Source organism: Papaver somniferum, chromosome 6 (genome assembly GCF_003573695.1).
Source record: "Papaver somniferum cultivar HN1 chromosome 6, ASM357369v1, whole genome shotgun sequence".
Taxonomy (NCBI): domain Eukaryota; kingdom Viridiplantae; phylum Streptophyta; class Magnoliopsida; order Ranunculales; family Papaveraceae; genus Papaver; species Papaver somniferum.
The window spans coordinates 127,710,406-127,723,943 of NC_039363.1; the positions used below are offsets into that span (position 1 = coordinate 127,710,406).

The following is a 13,538-nucleotide window of genomic DNA, read 5'->3' on the forward strand; positions in this document are numbered from 1 at the left end:
TACCACTAGTCTGGCCCACTTCTAAGGCTTCTAACCTTTTTGTTATAGCAGCAATTTTGGCATCTGATTCATAGCCTCCTTCTACCCTATTAACGTTTCCTCTACTTAAAAGAATTGTTTTATGGGGTGCCCTACTATTTTCCCATTGCTGGGTTTTTTCGGCGATTTCATTAAAAAATTCCATCGCCGCATCAACAGTTTGGTTTTCAAATCCACAAGTGCATAGAGACTCAACCATGGTCGTTGTGGAATAATCCCTCATAAAGGATCTGAACTAGCCTAACCTTTTCTAAACCATGATGAGGACACTGGGATAATAAATCGTTGAACCTTTCCAAATACCTATATAAAGATTCTCCCTCTTGTTATGAAAATGTGCATATTTGCGTCTTAATAGACGATGTTTTGTACCTAGGGAAAAACTTATTGAAAAAGTGATAGACGCATTTATGTGTCTAATATAACCCAATTGTATATATTGTTAGTACCTATTTTTGTACTTATGATGGTATTTTATTTATTTGTAGGTGTTTTTGGAAAAATAAGGTTTTGCGGCGAAAGTGTCTGAATATGTGGCATTTGGACCTCTGTAAACAGTGAACCGGAAGTACCCCGAAAGTATGCCGGAAGCGCCCCATAAATGCACCGTAAACGTCCCAGAAATGTCCCGGAGGAACCCAGAAAAATTACTATTTCCACCCAAAAATTACTATTTCCACCCAATTGTTATTCACACCCAAGCTCTGGTTAAGGGGCATCCATCTTCTGTTTAAATTCAAAAACAGCTTTTTGGCGGGAAAAATATATTCAAAACTGGCAGATTTGTGATCGAGAAAATGAAGGTGTTTTAATGCGATTCAATCGCTGAAATTTGGTGAGAAGTTGTGATATGGGATAGGGAACACATTGTGGGCATAAGATTCGATCGGAATTGGCTGGAAATCCTGGTTTGAGTCACGAGCTCAAAACAGAGCAACGTGTCCTGTAACACGAGTTTGATTGTGTGTTTGCAATGCATGGAGTGTTTTGGAGGAGTTCGATGACTTCGGAGGCGTGGGGAAGGTTAACTAGAGCGTGCAGGATCAAAGTTTACGTGTGTAGAAGCCAAAAATGGAAATTATTGTTAAATATGGGCAGCGAGCAATGACGGGATTAATGGGAGATTATACGGTGTTATGGTCGGATATTTTTGTTCTAAAACACTATAAATACAAGGCTAAAGAGTTTAGAAGAGTTGGAGAGTCTTTGGGAGAGTTTAGGAGCCGAGAAGAATCGAAAAAAAGTCACGCAGGAGAAAAGCTTGCTGCTGGTGCAAGGAAGAACACGAAGAACATAATACCCTCAGGGACAGTCGTTGATTAGTGTCACTTAATTGCGACAATACTCAATTCCTTTCCTCGACTTCGGAACAACAACACCTCTGTTGTATCGTTCTTTTTGAACGCTCTATATGTGTCGCAAACACTGTTGTAAACCGTTTTTCTCCATTTTCTCTTGATTGTAAACAACTTTTGAGTATCAATGAATCAGTTTGAGAGGTTTTTCATCATGAGTAGCTAAACCCAATCCCAGGGGTGACGGAGGAAGCCATTCTTCCAAAAGTTATGTGGTAAAATTTATTTAAATTTATTTATGCAACTCTTTTATGATTAATTGCACCGAATAAAAATGGAGTAAATGATTTTTATTAATCAATTGTGTTTTCTCTTGATGGAGTATGCTTAGTAAATTGCTTTTGATACTTCATGCTCGCGATTAACAGTGGATGTTTTCAAAATCTAATTTAGGCAATGATTAGAATCAAAATTTCCTTTGATTGGAGTTATATTTTCTAGAATTGCATGATAAGAATTGTTATTGAATCACATAAATTTTGGTGAATGGTGGAATCCTGATCCCCGATAAAAATTCTCTCCCATATTTTGTTAATATTGTGCATATAAAATTATTTATTTATTTTTATTAAGTCTAAAAAAAAATTATCCTTCACAAATCCGAGAGTTTGAACCTTCACTACTACAACCACGAAAAATTTCTAATCATTTTGGCGCCGCTGCCGGGGATTTGTGCTTAGGTAGAATTTTTAGGTTTTTATTATTATTATTTTTTTTTGTTCCTTTTTACGTTTCTTTTTGTGTCTTTGATTTACAGGTTCGAAGTGGAATACTAAGGACTTGGGAACAAAAAGCTTAAATCTAAAAGCTAAAAGAGAAGAAAAAAAAAGACATAATTTTTTTTAGGATTTAATTTTTTTTTATTGTTATTTTTTTTGTATATATCTTTTATTTATTTTTTTTAGAATTTGTAAATAGGCTTTATTTTTCATAATTTTTGTAATTTTTGGACTTTTTATTTGGACTTTATTCTGGACAATTGGAATTTATTCTTTTTTTTAACCCTACGGAAGGGTATTATTAAAAAAAAAAATTATATAAATTGTGTGCATGGAAGGACGACGATTACTATATCGTCTCGGCCCCTCGGGTTCGTACATGACATAGGAGTCGTGGCCCGAGTCGACCTCAACGGTTCATCCCCCGTCTGGTATGGGAGGTAAGTCCATCGAAACACTCGCGAATCTCCTGTAAGCGAGTTACTGTATTCCTTAAGGTGATTCATTGATTGAGGACGAATTTGGACTGTTTTTAAATTCCTAGTAAAGGGAAAGGCCTGGACAATACAAGATAAGGGTTCGTATTTCATCACCGCTCCCTTCTTGCCCGCCTTAGGAAAACGAAACCTAACGCTAACCCAAGCTTAAAACTTGACTAGAACGAGACCGATAGGGTAACGCGCTTATTAAGAAAAAATTTCGAAGGATATTGGTTACTTTCTTAAGCACACCTTGAAGTTCATAATGGTTTATGTGAGTTGAATGCGTGACTGCGCCGCCTCGTGATAGCGGTGAGGCCTTGGGTATCAAAGCTCCACTGAGCTTCCCTCGCCTCAATTCAACTTACTTTGACTCGGATTGATTCCAGAGGGGTTTGCTTAAATTGTAACGAATTCCTCTTCGATAGATAGAAGCAAGTCTAGAAACAATCTAAGTGGAGCCATCATTCTTGTTGTTTGCTAGATTTTATAGGTTTGATTTGGTCGAGTCAGCCTTGTTTGTGGTTGTATAGAATTCCCTTGCAATTAAGAATGTCGAACTGGTATGATAGAAGCCAATACAATGAGTATCGACCTGAATTTGAATATGGACATCATCAGTTTTATGACCATGGTGGGAATAGTAGTTGGGAACGCCAACCTTTTCAAGGTTATGGTTCATACCATAGTGAGCCCAATTACTATCCACACACGAATTGGTCTTACGAGCAAGAAAATCAGGAATATTATAGTACTAGTCATGCGTTTTTGGAAAATTACTAAAAAACTAGTCCTGATTATGACATTTCTAAACCTGTTCAATCTCTAGAAGAAACCTACCAACAAATTCGAAGGGAGTATGAATGTGCAGTTAGTTCAAGAGAAGAGAGTACACAACGGTCTAAGATATTCAATGAGACTTGTGAACGTATAAGTGTTACGCTCAGTGAAATTAAAGCACGTTTAGAGGCAGAAAATAAACAGTTAGCTAATGTTGCTCAAAATAATCTAAATTTCCAAAATAGTGTTTCCAATTCTACCCTTGATATCAATAGTGAATATTTGCCCAATCTAGAGGACGAGGTTAGAATAAAAGACACTACTTATTTAGATAAGGTTCAATCATATTTGTACTATTATGATGATGAGGATAGTAGTAATGAAGAATCTGAAATATGTAGGCATAGTGATCAGGAATCTATTAATCCACTTGAGCTTTATAATGATTATATTATTTCTCTCAAATCCAAATAATTTTTATGATTATTCACCTATTCAAAAGGACGAGGATTTTATTAGGGATACCACCGTTTTAGACGATGTAGTTTTTCCTTTTGATTACGAAGCCGATAGTGGTTTAGAGGAACGGGTTCATTTCGAAAATACTGTTTTAGAGTCTAGCAACTTAGAAAAAATAGTCTTGGAAGAAGAAGATAGACCCGTAGAGATGAGTAAAGATGCACTACCTGATAATAACTTAGAAGAATCTCTTGAATATTTTAAGGACTCTGAAGATACGAAAATTCAAGAAATAATTAGAGGTCTATCTAGAGACACTGAAAACTCTAAGTTTGGGGGTGATTATCACTTCCCTAGTGCCTTACCTTTAACTCTCAGAAAGTCCCCACACTTAGGACTTGATATCTGTGCCTCGACCATTTTAAAAGATTACCTTCATACTCGTTTTCCCGATCCTAATGATGTCCATGAAGGAGTTCGGTCGTTAGAAACCCATCCTCTGGTTGATGTGGTTTTCCCAGGCTATGATCCCCAGATTGACTTTGTTTTCCCACCAAATAGTTTTCTTCCAACTGTGGGAACGTTTATATTCCAAAGGTGTCGAATATTAAGTTGTGAGACTAAACCTAAATGCTTTAGGAAATTAGAATCGACACATTTGCTTAAGAATGACCACTACTCTCATTTTGGTCAATTATGTAAGTCAAATCTTATTGACTTAGAGGATCCTCAGTTATTTAGGTTATTATTGTGCGCTTCTAAGATCATATTTGAGTTTTTCCAGACTCTAGGACCTAATGATTCGGATCCCACCTATGAAGAAACGCAGCCAATGAAAATTTTCTATTTAGACCCTTTCATAGAACCTGAACCTGAACCACAATTAGATATAAATTTCTTAATCAGGAAACTAAGTAATGGCATGCTAGTCTTGTTCACTTTCTTGGTTCATTGCAGTTTCCTTTGGTCAGCTCTATTTAGTTTTGAAGACCCACAGTTATTTCGACTGTTATTTTATGGTTCGAGTTGACTAATCCTTTCCTAAGTCTGGCTGAAGACTTTAAACTTAGCACTTCTTGGGAGGTATCCCATGCTCATGCAACACGGTAATATCTTTCCTTAACTCTTCCGCTTCAAATGGTAACAGTTTCTCCTTGTTCATGCTTTTAGTTTCATCTTTAGAACATTGAGGACAATGTTAGATTTAAGTTTGGGGGTATGGGAGAAACTTTTTAGTTGCAATAAATAAACTCCAGAGCCTAGAAATTTATGCGTATTTAGGATGGCACTAACCAATCTAAGTGGATGGAAGCATTTTGGTTGTAGGAGTTGAGGAACCAATCTGAATAGATGGAAACATCTAAAGAGTCTATTCATAAAAGCACAGAGCTCGGGTGTTAAAAATAACATGATAGTTTCACCATATTTCGTTGAGTCCTTTTCACTTCTATTTTTATTTTTTTCATTTTAAACTATGTTTCTCTAAGTGATTAGGTGGGGCACACGATTCAAGTTGTTACCACTGCTAGGGTGAATTAGAGTGATTGAGTTACTGTATAAAAAAAAAAAAAGTTAAGACCGGATCAGTTAGACCAATCGGAATAAGTATTAACACTTGGATAGCAATATGCGTGTGTTCTCCCTGTTTCCGTCGCCTAAGCAAGCGTGGAATGCAGGACCCGTGGGAACTATCGTGTAATCTGCTGACAAGAAGCATGCGCTTGGATCAAAAATATCTATTCATGCCGTTAAGTTAAAAAAAAATGGTTATTGTTCTGTGTAGTCAACTGTTGGTTCCCTTGTATTTGCCAGTTTGTTGATCTAGATTTAAGTTATTGACCGCTGGTTCCCTTGTATATGCCAGCAGTGTTGATATTAGTCAGACTGGTATCTCAGTCCATTAGGATAGGTTCATTTTAGCAGTGACCTTCAGACAGATATGTGAAACATTGATCATTTGGTCAACATCAACACCATCTATGTTTTTCTATATCCATCTCTTAATCTTTCCATGTGATTAGTTTGACTCCGAATATGATGTCCATAGTGCAACTATCTGAGTAGAGCTCTGTCACTTATATATGAATTTTAGTATGCTTGAGTGCAAACTCGTGTACATCAATTGGAATTTCGCATCAGGGTACTTCCTCTTGTAGTCAATAAGTATGTCAACCAAGGAGATTCTTTAGTGCCTTCCAAGGTTCGTTGTAGATAGCTAGGGTCTGGAGTATTAAGGTTTTGTGGGTATATCTCTTGTAAGCCCTCCCGAGACTATAACTCGACCACTAGGTCCACCTAGGGGTTTAAAGGCTTGTTGCATACGCTAAATGCAATCGACGATGCCTGCGACAGTGAGTTGGGATTTTATTTTCTATTTGATTTGCTCGGGACTAGCAAATAATAAATTTGCGGGTATTTGATAGACGCATTTAATATAGCCCAATTGTATATATTGTTAGTACCCATTTTTGTACTTATGATGGTATTTTATTTATTTGTAGGTGTTTTTGGAAAAATAAGGTTTTGCGGCGAAAGTGACTGAATATGTTGCATTTGGACCTCTGTAAACAGTGAACCGTAAGTACCCCGAAAGTATGCCGAAATCGCCCCAGAAATGCACCGGAAACGTCCCAGAAATGTCCCGGAAGAACCCAGAAAAATTACTATTTCCACCCAAAAATTACTATTTCCACCCAATTGCTATTCGCACCCAAGCTCTGGTTAAGGGGCATCCATCTTATCTTTAAATTCAAAAACAGCTTTTTGGCGGGAAAAATATATTCAAAACTGGCAGATTTGTGATCGAGAAAATGAAGGTGTTTTAGTGCGATTCAATCGCTGAAATTTGGTGGGAAGTTGTGATATGGGATAGGGAACACATTGTGGGTATAGGATTCGATCGGAATTGGCTGGAAATCCTGGTTTGAGTCACGAGCTCAAAACAGAGCAACGTGTCCTGTAACAGGAGTTTGATTGTGTGTTTGCCATGCATGGAGTGCTTTGGAGGAGTTCGATAACTTCGGAGGCGTGGGGAAGGTTAACTAGAGCGTGCAGGATCAAAGTTTACGTGTGTAGAAGCCAAAAATGGAAATTATTGTTAAATATGGGCAGCGAGCAATGACGGGATTAATGGGAGATTATACGGTGTTATGGTCGGATATTTTTGTTCTAAAACACTATAAATACAAGGCTAAAGAGTTTAGAAGAGTTGGAGAGTCTTTGGGAGAGTTTAGGAGCCGAGAAGAATCGAAAGAAAGTCACGCAGGAGAAAAGCTTGCTGCTGGTGCAAGGAAGAACACGAAGAACATAATACCCTCAGGGACAGTCGTTGATTAGTGTCGCTTAATTGCGACAATACTCAATTCCTTTCCCCGACTTCGGAACAACAACACTTCTGTTGTATCGTTCTTTTTGAACGCTCTATATGTGTCGCAAACACTGTTGTAAACCGTTTTTCTCCATTTTCTCTTGATTGTAAACAACTTTTGAGTATCAATGAATCAATTTGAGAGGTTTTTCATCATGAGTAGCTAAACCCAATCCCAGGGGTGACGGAGGAAGCCATTCTTCCAAAAGTTGTGTGGTAAAATTTATTTAAATTCATTTATGCAACTCTTTTATGATTAATTGCACCGAATAAAAATGGAGTAAATGATTTTTATTAATCAATTGTGTTTTCTCTTGATGGAGTATGCTTAGTAAATTTCTTTTGATACTTCATGCTCGCGATTAACAGTAGATGTTTTCAAAATCTAATTTAGGCAATGATTAGAATCACAATTTCCTTTGATTGGAGTTATATTGTCTAGAATTGCATGATAAGAATTGTTATTGAATCACATAAATTTTGGTGAATGGTGGAATCCTGATCCCCGGTAAAAAAAATTCTCCCATATTTTGTTAATATTGTGCATATAAAATTATTTATTTATTTTTATTAAGTCTAAAAAAAAATTATCCTTCACAAATCCGAGAGTTTGAACCTTCACTACTACAACCACGAAAAATTTCTAATCAAAAAGGCAGATGTAAGTTGTTCGTATGTCTCAATTGACTCGGAGTCCAAACTATACAACCACGACTTGGCCTTATCTTTCAAGAAAAATGGGAATAACCTAAGTTTCAAAGCATCATCATCTAAGCCTTTAATTCTTATAGTACTACAAATTTCCTCAAAATCCCTAACATGGTAATAAGGGTTTTCATTTTCTTTCCCTAAAAAGATTGGGAGCATCTGCAAGGTCCCAGGTTTCAGTTCATAGGGTGCCTCCGTTTCAGCTAACTTAATACACGAAGGACGGGTAGTCCTATTTGGATTCAACAAAGCTTTCAAAGTTTCCATTTCTGGCGCTATCGGAGCAACAGGGATTCTCTCCTCAGTCAAAGAACATTCAAAAACAGACTCTTCAAAAACCGGACTTTCTAGATTAAGGTAATCGAGACGCTTCGAACTACTAGGTTTCTCTTTAACAAATCTACCTAGTGCGTCTCTTTTACGTTCAGGCATACAATTGAATTTTCTAAATTGGAAGGGTAAGCAAACACAGATCAAGGCCGACTCAACCAAATCAAAACTATTGATTTCTAGTAAATAAAAAGCATGATGGCTCCACTTAGATTGTTTCTAGACCAGCTTCTAATCCTTCGAACGGGAATTCGTTACAATTTAAGCAAACCCCTCTGGAATCAATCCGAGTTAACGTAAGTTGAATAGAGGCGAGGGAAGCTCGGTGGAGCTTTGATATCCAAGGCCTCACCGGTATTACAAGGCGGCGCAGTCACGCATTAAACTTACAGAAATCGTCAAGAACTTCTAAGTATGCTTAAAAGAGTAACCAATATTTTTCGAATGACTTTCCTGTTAAGCTCGTTACCCTATAGGTCCCGTTCTAGTCAAAATTTTAGGCTTAGGTTCGCGTAGTTTACGTGTTCCTAAAGCGGGCAAGAAGAGAACAGTGATGAAATCCGAACCCTTATCTTGTATGTCCAGGCCTTGCCCTTTACTAGAAAAATAAATGTTTGTATTCAATCCTCAACATATATGCATACGAAGGAGTCCAGTAACTCGCTGACAGGGGATTCGCGAGTGTTTAGAATCTTACCTCCCGTTCTAGACGGGGGATGAATCGGTTGTAGTCGACTCGGGCCACTGACTCCGATGTCTAGTGTACGAACCCAAGGTGCAGAGACAATATCGTAATTGTCCTCCTTTTCTGCAAACAGTTTATATTTAAAGTACCCTTTCGTAGGGTAATAAAAAAAATAATGTCCCAAAGTCCAAAAGTCCAAAAATTAAAGAAAAATTACAAAAATAATAAACCCTAATATATTTATTTTTTTTAATAAAATAAACAAACCCTAAACTAAAATTGTCTAAAATAAAATTGTCTTCTTTTCTGTTCTTTTTGCTTTAATCTTTAGCTCCAAGTCTTTATGAAATCACCAAACTCCTTAGCTCAATTTTCTTTATGATCCAGAACCTGTAGACACAAGATAAATACCCAAAAACATAAAAAGAGGACAAAAATAATAATAAAAATAAATAAATAAAATAAAATAAATCTAAAACCCTAAAAACAAATTCGCGTCGGCGGCGCCAAAAATTGATGTGATTTGTAGATAGTGGTAAAAGTGGTTCTATTCTCAGACTTGTGAAGGATATTAATTAGACTTAAATTCTAATATTAAAATAGAAAACTCACTAAAAATTATATCAAACTCAATCAAAGATGATATCAATACTAAAAGAAACACTGAGGCTAAGATTCCACTATTTTCCAAGTTCAAAGTGATTAAACCAATACTTATATTTATGCAATTTTCTTGCTTAATTTGATTCTAAAATATTGCAACAAGTAGATTTTCAAAAGTAATAACTGTAAATACCAAGTATGAAGCATCAAAAGTCTTAAAACTAAGCATACTCCATCAAAATAGATCACAATCATTCAAATAAAAATCATATTCAATAATAGTTCAAGGCAAATAATCATATAATTATTGCAAATAAAAAGATAAAATAGAATATACCACTTTTTGTTGGAAAAATAGCTTCCTCTATCGCCTCAGCAATGATGTTTAACTCCTCATATTAATCATGATCTCAAAGTATGTGTTTGTTGCTCAAAAGATGATTAAAAGAGTGAAAAGTAATAACACGGACTGTTTGCAACAGTGTATTGGTGTTGCAAAACAGTTGTTACAATGAAACTGTTACAGAAAAACTGTTTTTATGTCGCTGATTTTAAGACCCTAGAATACGACTGCCCTGCACAGCTTAATGTTCTTCAGCTGTTAAACAACGACACTGTTCTGCGACTGTTTCCCGTGCGTCAATGTTTTTCGCGTTCTTCTTCTTCAGCAGCAGCAACAGCAGAAACAGAGTTTGGTAAAGCTCCGATTTCTTCTTCTCTGGCTCTCCTTAGGTTCCCAAACTCTCGACACCTCTTCTATATGACCCAAGACATCTATTTATATCAAAAATACCGATTAAATCTCTTCCAAATCTTCCAAAATCTCTTTCCTTCTCTTCACGGCCAAGTTGCGGCAATTTCTTGTTTTAGAATTTCTACGCGTTTCTGAGCTTTCCTTTTTATTCTAAACTCTTCCTTAGATAGATACAAATCTTTGGGTAGGTTTACAGCGCTTTAATCTCTCTAAAATTCCCTAAAACAGGTCACACACGTGACTTTCCATATTTTCTGTTGTGAGAAAAATCCGTCGATTGAGCCCAGTCTAATCGATTTAAACACCCATATCAGATTCCTAGACCCATAAGGAGTCTATCCTATGAAAATCAGAGGTTTAATCGACCTCAAACTCCTCCAAATCACGATTTCCAAAACTGTTCTTCACTGCACTATTTTCCCGCCAAAACCTGGTTTTTGAAATGTTGAAGATGGTTGCCCCTTATCCATAGTAGGGGTGCGATTAGCAACTGCCTGGAAATGGGATGCCCCTTAGTAATTAGGTTACCCCTTATCCACAGTGAGAGTCCGAGTAGCAAATGTCCTCCGGGTGCTTTCCGACAACTTTTTGAACCAATTTTTTTCAAAAATGTTTATTGGCCAAAAATACCTACAAATAAATAAAACACCATAATAAATACAAAAATGAGCCCTGACAATATATAGAATCGAGACAAATCGGACACAAAAATGTGTCTATCACACAAGTGTGGGGATTAGGTTTCCCAGTTTCTAGAGTACTTCCTTAGGTAGTCTTCAAATCAGGGTTTGATAGTTTTGGAACAAAGAAATCGATATTCACCGTTGGATGAAACCCTGATTTAAGATTCAAGCTGAGTTTGCTTAAAACCAAAGCAATATATCTCCACTGTTAGATGGTCTTAGCTTGTTACACACAATTGAAATCTACCTTCATTTATATATGGGTAACCGTACCTAAACGTGTATATTGAGTTGGATCAATAACAGTCAACCAAAGTTAGCAATATGAACACCTTTCTCTTAACCGTGTTCATCTTAACACTTCTAGATCAAATGATAATCAAATGAATCTAATTGTGTTAGTCATAGAGTTGTTCAATTGTTTATATTCTCATAAAAGTATACAAGACACAATTGAAGCAAAATCGGATTGATTCAAAAGAATCAGTTCATGAACATTTTAGCCACGGTTTCCAAAGATTGCATTCCTTAATATGTAAATGTATTTATTCATGAGTATTAAATCATATTGAACCAATTTTAGAACTTAACCACATAAGTTTGCAAATGGGTACGCAAACTTAAGTTACGGACTTTGATCTTTTCCGACAGTTCGCAAACGGGTACGCATACTGTCGTTCCAGACCGCATTCAGGTGAAACAGTTTGCAAACGTGTACACAAACTTAGTTCCCGAACTTTGACAGTTAAAACCGTTCGCATACGGATATGCATACTTGGTTCCCGGACTTGAATCATTCTTAAACAGTTTGTATACGGGTATGCATACTGTGCTATATCCAGACAATGATTAATTATTCTAAACTCCCATTTCAATCATTGAAACATTCTTAGAAGAAGACAATGGCCGTCTCACACAAAATATTAGCTTATAAGAAATTTTCAAGTGATCGAATGATCAAGACGAAACATTCCGAGTCTACATCAAATGAATGTCTCACAAAGTCACGTAAAATGTTACAAGGCGATTTTCACATGATCATCTTTTGACTTTCGTCAAGAATAATGATGAACGTAGTTAAAGAAAAAATCTTTCCAACACATATTTCGAGAAAGATATAAGCGAGTTAAACTCAACTCGAGATATCAAATGTGTATAAAGTAAAGTATATATATATAGCTATACGACTTAGTCTCAATATGAGATAAAAAAGAATAGACTTCTGAGTGATAGATGAGTTTAAGTCTCCACATACCTTTTTTTGATGAAATTACTCCAAGCTCCCCTTAGTAGATCTTCGTCTTCAATCGATGAACGTCGTGAAGCCTAAAGCTCAACTACACATTCTATCCTAAACCGAGACATAGCTATAAGTAGACTAGAAATCAAGACTTATAATTTTGACAACTAAACTTGACAAACAAGCTTGAGATAGCAACGCTTGCGAGTTCGACCGAGCAGTGCTCTAACAGTTTTGATAACTAAATTTGACAACAAGTTTGAGATAGCAACACTTGTGAGTTCGACCGAGCAATGCTCTATCAGTTTCATGTTTAACTCTACTGAAATACTTTACCATAAATCATATTTTTGGTTGGGATAAAGTTAAAAAAAAATTCTTTTATGTTTTTGAGTTTTAAAAAAAACCTAAGAAGAAAACAAGTGTCTGATTGTCCATTGTTACTTACAAGTGTGATTTTGAGCAAGAGTGAGAATGTGCAAGTATCACATTCTCTAACTGCAAGAGTGGTTGTAAAAAATATTTGACTCAACTAATTTATTTTTGGAACGATGCAACATCCCAAGAACTGTTTACATAATTTTAGGCAAGAGTCGCAAAACATCTTAAAGAACACGAGTTAGTCCACGACTCCACAATAATATCTTTGTTTAGTTCTTTGTGATTATTTGCTGGTGAATTTCAACAAATGTTCCAACATCTTAAAAATAGAATCCATATATTTTTTAAATTTAAGTTTGCCGATATTGAAGATATCGCACAACACAATTTGGCCAAATATTAATTAACTGAATCAAACTAGCCAAGCCCCCAAAATGGTCCCCTCAAAAAAATTATGTGGAACCTATAAAAATGAGGGAATATTGAGAACACAATAATACTCGATTTCAGTATTCAAGAAGCCCTATCTAGTTATGAGTCCAAAGGCATTGTACGAAGGTTAAGTCTCAGCTTTACTAATCCCAATTATTTGGAAGCCGGTAGGGAGATGGCTGATTTTATAATGTTTTTTCTCGTCAGTTTATTTTTCCCCGTGATGAAGAAGGGTGGGTGGGACATCCATTTAAGGATGAGTTGGATTTTGCATCATCATTCAATCCGATGGGAGGATGAGCGGGTTGGATGCATGTGAACCCAGTGAATTATTTTTAAATTATTATTTAAAAGATAGAGTATGTTTTTAAAATAGTTTAACTCTCAATTAGTAACACGTTGCTATGAATTCATATTGGATGGTGACTCCTGAACTCATCCCATATCTTCGAAAGTCTGAAACATATTTTTTATTTTATGGGTGTTGGTATCCGATGGATTTTCAAGTCCCCATTTGGTTAGTT

The 13,538-nt window shown here is 36.2% G+C and overlaps 1 pseudogene; it reads left to right on the top strand.

Annotated features, from left to right (window-relative positions):
- The first annotated feature begins 291 nt into the window (after nt 1-291).
- Nucleotides 292-391, top strand: LOC113292179 (annotated as a pseudogene).
- Nucleotides 392-13,538: the final 13,147 nt, after the last annotated feature.